The sequence below is a fragment of the Arachis ipaensis genome, chromosome B8 (assembly GCF_059453495.1).
Source record: "Arachis ipaensis isolate K30076 ecotype BB chromosome B8, ASM5945349v1, whole genome shotgun sequence".
In the NCBI taxonomy this organism is placed as follows: domain Eukaryota; kingdom Viridiplantae; phylum Streptophyta; class Magnoliopsida; order Fabales; family Fabaceae; genus Arachis; species Arachis ipaensis.
The window spans coordinates 64,060,232-64,075,658 of record NC_142443.1 but is presented as its reverse complement, the minus strand read 5'-3'; the positions used below and the strand labels follow the sequence as shown (position 1 = coordinate 64,075,658).

Genomic DNA, 15,427 nt, shown 5'->3' with positions numbered 1-15,427 from the left:
ACATATATAGCATGGGTTTTGGAAATAGCACAAAAGCTTGAAATCAAAAATTAAGTGTCAAATTTAGTGTCTTCTCAATATTGTCAAAAATGAACTTATATGTTTGTCAAGTGTTGAATATTTTAGTAAATAATAGTTGGGAATGAACTCAGCTTACTTTGTTGATATAACATCGTTGTTCATATTATTGTTTATCTTGAATTGGATGGAGAACTGAATAAATAGCAATAAAAATTTACACAAATGTTTAATATTATATATTAATTTTCTTTGGTTTTGTTTTCTCTTTATATTTTTTTTATTCTATTTTGCTCTAGAAATTAAATTGTAAAAAAATAATTTTGGTTCTTAAATTATTGTAGTATTGTGAGAGATGAGTTCAGAGAATGTTCAAAACAATTTTGAAGAAAGTGTTCATAAGCCTTTATGAAAATTTGTAACAAAGAAAGATAAAATTGAAGGGGGTAGAAATCTTAAATTTCAATGTAAATTTTGCAAGGTTTTATTCAGTGGTTCTTATACTAGAATAAGAGCACATTTATTGAAGATTTTAGGAAAATGAATTAGATTTTGGGCAAAAGTTACATCAACAAAGCTTGAAGAACTTAAGAAACTTGATAGTGAAAGTACATTGTTGCATGAAAGTAAAAAGGCTAAGTCAATTCCTCTTCCACCCTTATCTAATGCAAGTGAACTTGATTCAAGAAAAACAAGAGCTACTGGACCTTTAGAGAAAGCTTTTAATGTGAATGCAAGGGAGACTCTAGATTTACATATTGCTAGAATATTTTTTTTTCCATCTAGATTACCTTTTCATCTAGCAAAAAATCCGTATTTTGTCAAAGCTTTTTCTTATGCTACTAATAATTATATTGATGGTTATCTTCCTCCTGTATATAATAAATTGAGGACAACTTTGCTTGAGAAAGAGAAGAAACATGTAGAGAGAATGCTAGAACCTACTAAAAATTCATGGAGTGAAAAGAGAGTGAGCATTGTAAATGATGGATGGAGTGATCTCCAAAGGAGGCCTTGATAAACCATTATTTTATAGTTTATATTGTCTTTAAATTGTGTGGTTTTATCAAATCTTTACCCACTTATTCATTAAATAAGCATGCATTTATAATTCCTTCCTAAAAATACTTTATGGTTGAAAACTTGCTTCCAAGAGACTTTTAATTTTGTATTTTAATTCTCCTTTATTCCATTCAATACTGTGATCTGTGTGTTAAGTATTTCAGGCTCTATAGGGCATGAATGACTTGGAGATTGGAAAGGAAGCTTGCAAAAATGGAAGGAACACAAGAAATTAAGGAGATGACCAGCGAGAAGTGACGCGGGCGCATGGTTCACACGACCACGCGATATAGAGGAAATTGCAGTGACACGGACGCATGGCTCACGCGACAGCGCGGATTGGAAACTGCACCAGTGACGCGAAGGCGTGGACGACGCGCACGCGTGGCTAGGCAAAACGCTGGATGACGCGAATGCCTGGATGACGCGATCGCGTGACATGCGCGATCTGCAGAATTTGTAGAATTCGCTGGGGGAGATTTTGGGCTCTGTTTTGACCCAGTTTTCGGCCCAGAAAAGCAGATTAGAGCCAGGGAACATGCAGAGACAAAAAAAACAACATTCATTCCATATAGTTTTAGTTTTAGATCTGATTTTACCTCTCCTCTAGGTTTTCTCTCTACATATTCATAGTTCTTAGGATTTGATTTGATTGCTTTTTGGATTGGAACATTGAGAAGAGTTATTACCTCCGTCAAGGATTTCGTCATTCTAGTTTGTTTCCTTACTTGTCTCTCACTCTTCCATGTCTTCAATTTATTTAGAATTATTATTGGATTATTTTTAGAATTTATTAATATAAGAACTATTTTTATTTTTAATTGATCTTTTAATTATTATTTATCATGTCTTCCTTTACTTTCCTTTCTTATGTTATGAAATTTACATTTACAATGAGCAAGTAGTTCCATAACTTGATTGGGAGATGATTGAAAGGAAACCTTGAGTTGGATTACTTAAAAGAAAAATTGTAATTAGGTTTATTGTTGGATCGCCCTCTGGTTATTGACACTAGTCCTTCCCAAGGGAGAGGATTAGGACTTGTGACCGAAATAGCTTTCCAACTTGCTTGACTTTCCTCTACCTAATAAGGGATAACTAAGCAGAACAACCTTCAATTATCAATTAATCTTAAGAGTACTCCAACAAGAATAGGGCTTCCAACTAATCTACTCCCAGTCAAGGTTTTTATTTAAAATTACATAAATCCTCTAATTTAATTTCCTGTTTATCAACTCAAACCATTTTTGAAAATATCTGATTAATAAAATAGCACATCTTTCTGCAACTCGTTGGGAGACGACCTGGGATTCATACTCCCAGTATTTTAATTTTAATTTTGTGACAACCCTTCTAAATTGATAAGTGGATTTTTGGTTGGTTAAGAACTGTACTTGCAACGTATCTCTTATAATAAATTCTTAACTCGCCAATTTCCGCCACATCAATTTTTGGCGCCGTTGCTGGGGAGTTGCAATAGAGTGCTAAGTTATTGATTGGAATTTATTTATTTGCATTTTATTTTATTTTTGCTACTATGAGCTACATGTTTCTTTCGTTAAATGACGTGTTCACTTCCTGATCCAAGCTTGCCAGTATTTGATCCTGAGATTGAAAGAACTATGTTACGAATAAGGCAAGCTCGGCATCGGTTAGTCCTCTCTGAGGGCGAATCTGAAATGTCACTTGAGGAAGAAACAAGCTCCCTTTCTGCTGATTCGGTTGATTTACGTGTAGGTGACATGGCAGCACCTAGGAGAATTACTATCCAGGAGGCTGGAGCCCCTGATTTCACAATGCAACCGTTTCAAGTGCATCACCCAGCAGTGGCTACAAACTTTGAAATAAAGGCTGCACTGCTCAACTTGATGCCTAAGTTTCATGGCTTACCTGCTCAAGAGCCTATCAAGCACCTGAGGGATTTTCAAGCAGCCTGTTCTACTGTCAGGCGCGATGGTGCAGATGAAACTTCTATTCTGTTGAAAGCTTTCCCGTCCTCTCTTGAGGGAAAAGCAAGAGAGTGGTACTACACTCAACCCGCAACAACCGTTTCTGACTGGGATACGCTCAGAAGAGAATTTTTGGAAAAATTCTTACCAGCTGAAGTTACTGACAAACTAAGGAAAGACATTTCCATGATTGTTCAGGACGAATCCGAGACTCTCTATGAATACTGGGAGCACTTCAACAACCTTCTGGAAGCATGCCCCCACCATATGATTGACAAGATAGTGTTGCTCGGCTACGTCACACAGGGCATGAGGCCCCAAGATAAGACCACATTGGAAAGTGCTAGCAATGGGTCTATAAAAAAGTACAAGACCACTAATGAGGCATGGCAATTGATCAGCGACTTAGCTGAATCTACTCGGAATCACAGGCAGAAACAAAGCCGCTCAAAGGCTGTTGCAGAGGTATCTTCTAGCAAAGAAACTACTGCTCTGGCTCAGAGTATATGTGAAATGACCAACTTACTGAAGCAGATGCAGTTGAGTCAACAACAAGCATAGCAAAGCTAACAGTTAGTCCCACAGAGAGTGTGTGGGATCTGTGCCAATTACAGCCATTATACTGATGAATGTCCACAGCTCCAGCAAGAAGACAACATTGTGGCAGCCACTCATAACTTCTATGACCGCCCCAACCAAGGGTACAATCAAGGTGGCAGTTACAGCCATGGATGGCAGGACAACTCTAACCAGAATTGGAGGGACAATTCTAACCAGAATTGGAGGGACAACAATAACAGAGGAGGCAGAGACAATCAAGGATATCAGAGGTGGAATAATAACAACAACAGGCAGCAGAACCAGAACCAGCCTTACAGAGCACCTCACCTGAGGCAGTCCCAAGGACCACAACACAACCAACAACAAGTTCCGCAGATCACTCAATCTAATTCCTCTCTGAGTGACGATACTCTTCAATCCATTGCACAAGGATAAAGGAACGTGGAAAGTTCACTTAATGGCCTAGCATCCGCTATACAAGCTCTCATCTCTCAGCTGGCACCACCCAATACTTCAAACACTCAACAGGAAAGCTCCTGTGGAATTCCTTCTCAACCCTTACCCAATCCAAAGGGTGGCATTAATACCATCACCCTAAGGTCCGGAACCACATTACAAGAGAGGAATCAGGAGGAGTCAAGCCCACCATAACACACCTCAGCTGAAGAGGTAGTGGAAATAGAAGATATTGAGGAGGAAGAGGACATACAGGACTTGGCTGAAGAAGAAGAAGCTCAATCATAGGAAGAAGCACCAAAGGGTGCAGACACTGTAGAAAATGCCATTCCTATCCCATTTCCACAACTTTCAAGGAAGCTCAGGAAGCAATTGGAACCTGATCCCAAAATGGTAGAAATATTCAAAAAGGTTGAGGTAACTGTTCCCCTTTTTGATGTTATTAAACAGGTACCTAAATACGCAAAGTTTCTAAAAGATTTATGTATACATAAAGACAAAATTAATGAATTAGAAACTATTCCTTTAGATAGTTCTATATCTACTTTAATGGGAGGTATACCTGAAAAGTGTAGTGATCCAGGTCCATGTATGGTTAATTGTACTATTGGTGGTGTGGTATTTTCTGACTGCATGTGTGATTTAGGAGCATGTGTGAGTATAATGCCTTTGTCTATATATGATATTTTGAGACTCCCTCCCTTAAAAAGGTCGGCAGCTCATTTTGTGTTAGCAGATAAAAGCATTATTACAGTGGCTGGAGTTGCTGAAGATGTATTAGTGGGCATTAAGGGGCTCACTTTTCCCATTAATTTTTATATCCTGAAGATGCCCCAAAATGACTCAGAGAATCCATCATCAATCCTACTCGGAAGACCTTTCCTGAAGACCTCGAAGTTCAAATTGGATGCTTTTTCAGGAACATACTCTTTTGAAATAGACGGCCGAGTGGTAAGCTTCAATCTGAATGAAGTTATGAAGCACCCTCCAGAAGATCATTAAATCTTTCAGTGTGACATCATAGATCAAACCGTAGCTGAAATTCACCAGGAGGAGTTAGAAGAGAAGTACATAGGACAAGGTCCGAGTATGGGGACACTTTCTGAGGACAATGAAAGTATTTTACCATTGTCACCAACTCCAGACAATCCAGAGCCTAGCCACGAGCCGAAGTTAGAATTAAAACCCCTCCCTCCACACCTCAAATATGCTTACCTTGAGGACAAGCAGAAGTTTCCAGTTATCATTGCACGGGAACTCACTTCTCAACAAGAAGAGCAGTTACTTAGTGTGCTGAGGAGGCACAAGAAGGCAATTAGGTAGAGTTTGGCAGACATAGTAGGCATCAACCCTCAAGTTTGTGAGCACAGAATATTTTTAGAAGAGGGAGCTAGGCCTGTTTGTCAACCCCAGAGAAGACTGAATCCCACTATCTTAGAGGTTGTCAAAAAGGAAGTGACCAGACTACTAGAGGCAGATATCATCTACCCCATCTCAGACAGTGAATGGGTAAGCCCAGTACAAGTGGTGCCCAAGAAGTCTGGAGTCACTACAGTAAAGAATGAGCATGGAGAGCTCATAGCAACCAGAGTACAGAACGCCTGGAGGGTCTGCATTGATTACAGGCGCCTAAACCAGGCCACTCGTAAGGATCACTATCCTCTTCCATTCATTGATCAAATGCTGGATCGCCTGTCAGGTAAATCGCATTATTGCTTTTTAGATGGTTACACAGGTTATTTCCAAATTCATATAGCTCCTGAAGATCAGGAAAAGACTACTTTTACATGTCCTTTTGGGACTTATGCTTATAAGAGAATGCCCTTTGGCTTGTGCAACGCACCAGCTACTTTCCAAAGGTGCATGATGAGTCTTTTCTCTGACCTTATTGAGGACTGTATGGAGATTTTTATGGATGATTTTAGCATTTATGGTGATTCCTTTACCCTTTGCTTGGATAGTTTATCTCGAGTATTAGATAGATGTGTCATTACAAACCTTGTATTAAATTTTGAAAAATATCACTTTATGGTTAAATAAGGTATTGTACTTGGACATGTTGTGTCTAATACTGGCATTTCTGTAGATCCAGCAAAGATGGATGTTATTTCTAGTTTGCCTTACCCCTCCTCTGTGAGGGAAGTCCGTTCATTCCTTGGCCATGCAGGTTTTTACCGGAGGTTCATTAAGGACTTTAGTAAGGTAGCACTTCCCTTATCCAGATTACTGTAGAAAGATATTGTGTTCGAGTTTAGTGAGGATTGCAAACAAGCGTTTGATAAACTGAAAACTACCCTGACTCAAGCTCCAATTGTGAGAGGACCTGACTAGAGCCAGCCATTCAAAATCATGTGCGATGCCTCCAACCATGCAGTAGGAGCAGCGCTGGTTCAGCGTGAAGGTAAGGACCCCTTTGTAATTGCTTATGCGTCTAAAACTTTAGACACTGCTCAGTCTAATTACACTACTACTGAGAAAGAGCTTCTTACTATTGTTTTTGCTCTGGATAAATTCTGAGCCTATATACTTGGTACTAAAGTAGTAGTGTATTCAGACCACGCAGCTCTGAAGTATTTATTAGCTAAAAAGGAATCTAAACCAAGGCTTATACGTTGGATACTACTACTACAAGAATTTGATTTAGAAATAAAGGATAGGAGTGGAAACCAAAATTTAGTGGCAGACCACTTGAGTCATCTTGAGCACATTAAGGATGACTCCACTCCTATAGCTGATAATTTCCCTTTTGATAACCTGCAAGCAGTATCTGAGATAGTCCCTTGGTATGCACCTATAGCTAATTATCTAGTTAGCCGCACTTTTCCTCTGAACTTTACTAAGCATCAAAGAGACAAGCTGAAAAGCGAGTCTAAATATTATATATGGGATGACCCATATTTATGGAGATGTAGCGCTGACCAGGTAATTAGAAGGTGTGTGCCTCAATTAGAATTCCAGTCCATCTTAGAGGCCTGTCACTCATCTGAGAGTGGAGGACATTTTGGCCCTCAAAGAACAGCTAGAAAAATCTTAGACTGTGGATTCTGGTGGCCTACTCTTTTTAGAGATGCTGCTGAATTTTGTAAATCTTGTTTTTCATGCCAAAAATTTGGTAATATATCCAAGAAAGATGAGATGCCTCAACAAATTATGCTTTTCTGTGAAATTTTTTATGTTTGGGGCATTGACTTCATGGGTCCATTTCCAAATTCTAATGGTTATTTTTATATATTGTTAGCTGTAGATTATGTTTCCAAATGGGTGGAAGCAATTCCTACCCGCACTGACGATGCTAACACTGTTGTTTCCTTTGTTAGAAACCACATTATTTGTCGCTTTGGATCACCACGAGCAATCGTGAGCGATCAAGGCACCCATTTTTGTAACAAGAGACTAACAGGATTACTGAAGAAGCATGGGATAATTCATAAAGTAGCAACAGCCTACCATCTTCAGACTAATGGGCAAGCCGAGGTGTCAAACAGAGAGATAAAGCGTATATTGCAAAAGATAGTCAAACCTCATAGAAGAGACTGGAGCACCAGGCTACAAGATGTACTTTGGGCATACAGAACAGCATACAAGACACCCATTGGGATGAGTCCCTTTCGCTTAGTTTATGTAAAAGCCTGTCATCTCCCAGTTGAAATAGAGCACAAAGCCTTTGGGCAGTAAAAGAGTGCAACATGGGATTTGAGAAAGCCGGAGCTGAAAGGAAGTTGCAACTGCAAGAATTGGAAAGCCTCCGCCTGGAAGCTTATGAGAACTCAAGACTGTACAAGGAAAAGATGAAGGTTGTACATGATCAGCACATCAAGAGGAAAGAGTTCCAACCTGGGGACTTAGTCCTCCTTTACAAATCTAGACTGAGGCTCATGCCAGGCAGGTTGAGATCAAGATGGGCAGGTCCATATAGAGTAGAGAAGGCTGAGCCGTACGGAGTTTTTCACCTAAGTCACCTTTCAAGCCCTAAACTCATCAAAGTTAATGGATATCGTTTGAAGCTATATCATGGTGAGAAGGTGACAAAAAATAAGGAGTTATATATCTTCCTCTTGGAAGATCCGCTCACAGCAGAAGACTGAGCTAATGGAGCGTCCAACTTACGGACGTTAAAGCAAAGTGCTAGGTGGGAGACAACCCACCATGGTATGATCGTTCCTTTCTTTATTCTTAGTTTTCTTTTTCCAATAACTCTTCTCTTTATTAGCACATTTAGTTTGCATCTGCATTTGCACATTTTTACTTTTATTTTTATAAAAAAAAAGGGGGCGAGGAAGAGACGCGACGCGACAGCATCGCCGACGCGTCCGCGTCACAGGTGGCTCAGAGAGAATAAGAAATTGAATAGAGAGTCACGCGGGAGCGTGGCTGGAGGGGTGCCTTTGGCACAAATCACCCCACATGACCGCGTCGCTGACGTAACCGCGTCACATGGGAAACATGCCTCCCACGCGTCCGCGTCACTCACGCGGCCGCGTGACCTGAAATTCGACGTAAAAAAAGGGTGCATGACCGAAAGTTGTGCAAGAGTGGTGCTGGACTGGTGCTGAACACACAAACCCTACCACGCGGACGCATGGCTCACGCGTCCGCGTCATATCCCAATGATGGCCACTCACGCGATCGCGTCGACCACGCGACCGCGTCACCCTGGATTTTGGCAAAAATAAGTTTTGAACAGAGAGTTGTGCGAGCGCGAGGCTGCCCTCGCGCCAACAGCACAAGACTCGTCACGCGTCCGTGTGACCGACGCGACCGCGTCGATTAATTTAAGCGCAAGTCGCGTGAACGCGTCCCCACGCGTCCGCGTCGCTTGCACTGCACAGCTTATCCTAAATTGCAAAATATCTTATCTTTCTCTTCCCCAAATTCTACTTTTTCTTTTCCCCCCTCATTATTTTCTTTCCCTTTCTTCCTCCTTCCTTCTTTCTCACTTTCTACTTTCTCTCTCTCATCACCATTAACAAGGTTTTTCTTTTCTTCTTCCCTCCTTACTTTTCTATTCTTCTTCATTTATGTTCTCTTCTTCTTTTCTTTTTCTTCTTATTTTCATTATTCATGTTTTCTTTTTCTTTCTTTTTAATTGGTGTTAGATATTTAGTAAGGGTCGTTATTATTCCTTTTGTTTGCTTGTGGATTGTTAATAACTTGTTTGGCAATTATATGTTAATTTTTAAAGCATTGCTTGCATGTTCAATTTAATACTTTCAATAGCTTCTTTACCATGCATGCTATGTGTTTGTGAGAATGCCCGTATGGCATTGTGCACTATTTTTTTATTTCTTTTACTCTACTAATCTTAATGCCTGCTTTTCACAAAATTATTTTTTATATTTTATTAATTTAATATAATTGTTATTACAAACAAGTTGTTAGTTTGAATTCTGTGGTAATCTAACTTGGACATTGAATGCTTGATCTATGCTACTCATGCCTTTGCCGGCATGCCAATAAACACCTTGCATTTAATTGTCCTCATATGCACTCGTTATATTTCCATTGTTGATTTTCCACATGTTGTCATGACCATGTGTTCACATCATTCATTTTTTTAATGTGCATTGATTACCACCCCTACCATCCTCTTCCTTACTCTACCCCTTAACATTTTAACATACTTTCACTTTTCTCCCTTTCAGGATAGCCACCAAGAAAGGCAAGGAGAAAGCTACTCCCAAATCAACAGCAAGGAGAGGAACAAAACGAGCACTAGTGGGAGAGCCTTCTTCAACTGCAGTTAAACCATCAACGAAAAGAATTAAGAGGATTATAAAGGTTGATGATAAAGAAAAGCCTTCCCAGCAAAGAACACTGCGCGATTTACCAATCGCTACTGTGAGCATATGTTCCCCATCCTGGCAGAAAGGAGTTACAACAACGAACACCTTCTTACCCTCCCAAACCATATTACTGAATTTGTTGAGCCACAAATTGCACGAAGACAATGGGGTTTCCTCCAGAAACAGCCACGGCAGGTTAATCTTTCTTGGGTAGTAGAGTTCTACTCCAATTTCCACCTGCCAACCCTACAGTCTGTCTATGTCCGACAGAAGCAAGTCCCCATTACAGAAGAGGCCATTCAACGAGCTTTAGATCTTCCCCCTACTCCAGAAGGACTGGACGCATTTCAAGAAGCCGCACTCAAGTGCCAGATGTACCAATTTAACTGGGACGCTATTCTCAGAGTTATCGCACTACCTGGCAGCAGATGGATATACGGATACCATCGTTCCCGCCCTAAGGGAATATCGGCTTCCGCACTTACCTTGGAGGCTCGAGTATGGGCACAGATTATGTCCCATTACGTCTTTTCGAGCACCCACGAGTCCTCCTTCACTGCAGACATGGCCGTTCTACTATGGTGCATCCTTACAGACCAACCTCTGAACCTACCAAGACACATCCGGAGTACTATGGGACATGTACAAATTACGGGCAACTTACCTTTTCCCGCCTTGGTCTCAGATCTTGTCTCAGCAACTGGAGTCTCCTACAGAGCTGGGGACACCAAAGCCATGCTTCCACGAGATGATCAGTATGTCCCTAATGGGAAATATATCATTCCTTCAGCAGCCACTACAAGCCAGCCTAATAAACCGGCTGAAGAGATTCCCCCTTTAACACCACAAGCACCTACAACCACTCAACTGTTCCATCAGATACTTGAAAGGTTGGATCGGCAGGAACACAAAGCAAAGCTAAGAGAGCGCCGTAACAAGCGCCGATTCACATACCTCAAGGAGCTACTTAAGGGAAAATACAAAGACTCGGATACCCAGGACTCCACCTCCTTTACCAACACTGGGAGCCATGACGGTCCCGACTGTGGAGATACTGCTACCAGCCCACCTTTGTTCCTGACAGATGGCACCGAGGACGGTGCAAAGCCTTAAGTGTGGGGAGGTCGGTTAGTACCTGACTTCCGGAGGTAATTTCTCTTCCCTAACACCAATAAAATAGGATATTTAGTTAGTTTTTATTTTGTAGAATAGGATAAATTGCATAGTAATAGGATAGTCGCATGCATGTTCTACTTGATTGAAAAGACAATAAGTTTCTTCTAAGACCCTATTTTTAGAACAAAATTTCACTAATTTTAATTTAAACTTTTGTGTTAAATTTGCTTGAAGTTATATTTGGAACATGGTTTTTGAGCTAAAGAACACACAACCTGTGAGACTTTGAGCCTTTATACATGGTTACATTATTTAACCATAATTATTCTATTCTTGTGTGTTTACTTCTCTATGATTGTAATTTATATTTTGTTTCATCCTATATGTCCAATGTTTAATATATTTATATGCTTGCATATGATTGAGGCCATTATTTGTTTAGCTCACTTATCCAAATTAAGCCTACCCTTCCAATTACCTTTGTTAGCCACTTTGAGCCTTTAAAGCCCATTTGTTCTTTATTTTACCACATTACTAGCCTTGAGAGGAAAAACAATTATATATCCCAATTGAATCTTTGGTTAGCTTAAGATAGAATTATGTGTTAATTAAGTATGGGAAATTGTGGGAACAAAAGATAATAAGGGAACGTGTCATAATGATATAATGGGAATTTGGGTACCTACTCATGTGAAACTATAAGAATTAAACATCTATGTGCATTGATAAGCTATGTTTATTTTTATATTTATGTTCAAAAAAATTCAAAAATATTCAATAATTAAATAAGGGGACAAAATTACCCCAATGTTAAGTTAAGAATTTAAAGATCAATGCATGTATGATAAAATTAAAATGAAAATTAATACATGAGTAAGGAATGTGAAAGAAAAATTTTGGGTAGCTAGGTATGAGATTTAAGTTATATAGAATGTACATATGTGTGGGTTAAAGCTTAGGTTAATTAAAAATTCAATTTATAAAGCTTACTTAACCATATGTGTATCCTTACCCTTACCTTGGCCCCATTACAACCTTGAAAAGACCTCATGATGTTTGCATTGGTATATTAAATGTTGTAGATTGGTTAGATGAAGAACAAAAATTAGAAAGCATGATTAGAGAAGGATAGAGTAATTACGCTATACATTAGAGAGATTAGAGCGTACATACATCATCAGTGAGGGTTCAATGCTTAAATTCTATGTTCCCTGCTTTCATGAGCTACCTTCTTGCATTTTTATCTATTTTTACTGTATAAGAATTGAATTAGTGGAATTTGATTTGTGATTGTCTTGAAGAGCTTATTCACTTTTAATCAGGTAGACAAGAATCATATAGTTGCATTCATATATATAGGTTGCATTGCATTGCATGAGTTTTACATGTTCCTACTCATTTATTTTATCTCCTTCAACTAAGCATGAGGACATGCTAATATCTAACTGTGGGGAGGTTGATAAACCATTATTTTATGGTTTATATTGTGTTTAAATTATGTGGTTTTATCAAATCTTTACCCACTTATTCATTAAATAAGCATGCATTTATAATTCCTTCCTAAAAATACTTTATGGTTGAAAACTTGCTTCCTAGAGACTTTTAATTTTGTATTTTAATTCTCCTTTATTCCATTCGATGTCGTGATCTGTGTGTTAAGTATTTCAAGCTCTATAGGGCATGAATGATTTGGAGATTGGAAAGGAAGCTTGCAAAAATGGAAGGAACACAAGAAATTAAGGAGATGACCAGCGAGAAGTGACGCAGGTGCATGGTTCACGCGACCGCGCGATATAGAGGAAATTGCAGTGACGCGGACGCATGGCTCACGCAACCGCACAGATTGGAAACTGCACCAGTGACGCGAAGGCGTGGAGGACGCGCACGCGTGGCTAGGCAAAACACTGGATGACGCGAACGCCTAGATGACGCGATCGTGTGACATGCGCGATCTGCAGAATTCACTAGGGGCAATTTTGGGCTCTGATTTGACCCAGTTTTCGGCCCAGAAAAGTAGATTAGAGCCAGGGAACATGCAGAGACAAAACAACATTCATTCCACATAGTTTTAGTTTTAGATCTGATTTTACCTCTCCTCTAGGTTTTCTCTCTACATATTCATAGTTCTTAGGATTTGATTTGATTGCTTTTTGGATTGGAACATTGAGAAGAGTTATTAACTCCGTCAAGGATTTCGCCATTCTAGTTTGTTTCCTTACTTGTCTCTCACTCTTCCATGTCTTCAATTTATTTAGAATTATTATTGGATTATTTTTAGAATTTATTAATACAAGAACTATTTTTATTTTTAATTGATCTTTTAATTATTATTTATCATGTCTTCCTTTACTTCCCTTTCTTATGTTATGAAATTTACATTCACAATGAGCGAGTAGTTCCATAACTTGATTGGGAGATGATTGAAAAGAAACCTTGAGTTGGATTACTTAAAAGAAAAATTGTAATTAGGTTTATTGTTGGATCACCCTCTGGTTATTGACACTAGTCCTTCCCAAGGGAGAAGATTAGGACTTGTGACCAGAAATAGCTTTCCAACTTGCTTGACTTTCCTCTACCTAGTACGGGATAACTAAGCAGAACAACCTTCAATTATCAATTAATCTTAAGAGTACTCCGACAAGAATAGGGCTTCCAACTAATCTACTCCCAGTCAAGGTTTTTATTTAAAATTACATAAATCCTCTAATTTAATTTCCTGTTTATCAACTCAAACCATTTTTGAAAACATCTGATTAATAAAATAGCACATCTTTCTGCAACTCGTTGGGAGACGACCTGAGATTCATACTCCCAGTATTTTAATTTTAATTTTGTGACAACCCTTCTAAATTGATAAGTGGATTTTTGATTGGTTAAGAACTGTACTTGCAACGTATCTCTTATAATAAATTCTTAACTCGCCAATTTTCGCAACGTCAGGTCTCTTCTTAATTTGATGGCTGTAACAGAAAGTGGGCCAATGTTTTTGAAAGATGTAGATTATTCAGATGAGATCAAAGACAAGAATTGTTGCAAAGCAAATAAGAGATATGATAAGAGAAGTCAGTCTCTCAAATGTAGTGCAGATTGTGACTGATAATGCGCCGGTTTATAAAGTGGCTGGTTTCTTGATTGAAGCTGAATTTTCATCTATTTATTGGACTCCTTCTGTTATTCATACTCTCAACCTTATTTTAAAGGACATTTGTGCAGCTAAGAATACAGAGAAGAATAATTTTGTTTATCAAGAATGCTCATGGATTACTCAAATTGCTGAAGATGTTTCTTTTTAAAAAATTTCATTGTTAATCATCATATGAGGTTATCTATTTACAATGAATTTAATACATTGAAGTTGCTTAATGTTGCTCCTACTCAATTTGTTTCTAATATTGTGATGCTAAAAAGATTTAGGTGGTTAAAGCAAGGCCTCGAAGAGATGGTTATAAGTGAGAAATGGTCTTCATACAAGGAAGATAATATTGGCAAAGCTGAGTTTGTTACACAAAAGATTTTGAGTAAAAATTGGTGGCAAAAAAATGATTATATTCTTGCTTTCACAAATCCTATTTATGATGTTTTAAGAAGTACAGGCACGGATGCACCTATTCTTTATTTGGTCCACAAGATGTGGGATTTAATTATCAAGAAAGTAAAAAGTGCTATATATCTCTATGAAAGAAAAGATGAACAAGAGTCATCGTCCTTCTACAATGTTGTGCGCTCAATATTAGTTCAAAGATGGACAAAAAGTAGCACACCTCTTCATTGTTTAGCACATTCATTGAATCCAAGGTAACTTTTTATATTTATTGTTTATAACTTTTATTTATTAGTGAAGATAATTGAATCATTATTAATTTCTGCTTAAACACTAATTATATAAGTATTATAGCCACCAATGGTTGAGAGAAGATCCTACACGAGTTTCTCCTCATCAAGATATTGAGATCACTAATGAGAGAGTTAAATGCTTGAAGAGGTATTTTTCTGATGAAGAAGAGAGGAGAAAGGTAAACATTGAATTTGCAAGCTTTTCTGATGGTAGAGGTGTCTTTGATGATTATGACTCTTTGAATGATAGAAGCATAGTTGATGCAAAGTCTTGGTGGCTAATTCATGGTGGTAAAGCAAAATTTCTTTAATCAATTGATCTTAGGCTACTAGGGCAACCATCTTCATCTTCTTGTTGTGAAAGGAATTGGAGCACATATTCTTTTGTCCATTCCCTAAAAAGAAACAAGTTGAAGCCTAAACATGCAGAAAATTTAGTATTTGTCCACACTAGTCTTCGTCTTCTTTCAAAAAAAAAAACTCCACAATACAATAAAGGAGAAACTATGATGTGGGATATTGCTGGAGATGCTTTTTCACCAATTGATAAAGAAAATGGTTTTCTTGAAGTTTCTCACCTTTCTCTTGATGAACCGGAGTTGGAAAGAGTGACTTTTTCTAATGATGAAGATATCAACCATATATGAT

The 15,427-nt window shown here is 38.5% G+C and overlaps 2 pseudogenes; both read left to right on the top strand.

The window, feature by feature from the left end:
- Positions 1-15,090, top strand: part of LOC107611106 (uncharacterized) — a 63,342-nt pseudogene extending 48,252 nt beyond the window's left edge.
- LOC148548358 (uncharacterized) lies at positions 3,564-9,150 on the top strand (annotated as a pseudogene).
- Positions 15,091-15,427: the final 337 nt, after the last annotated feature.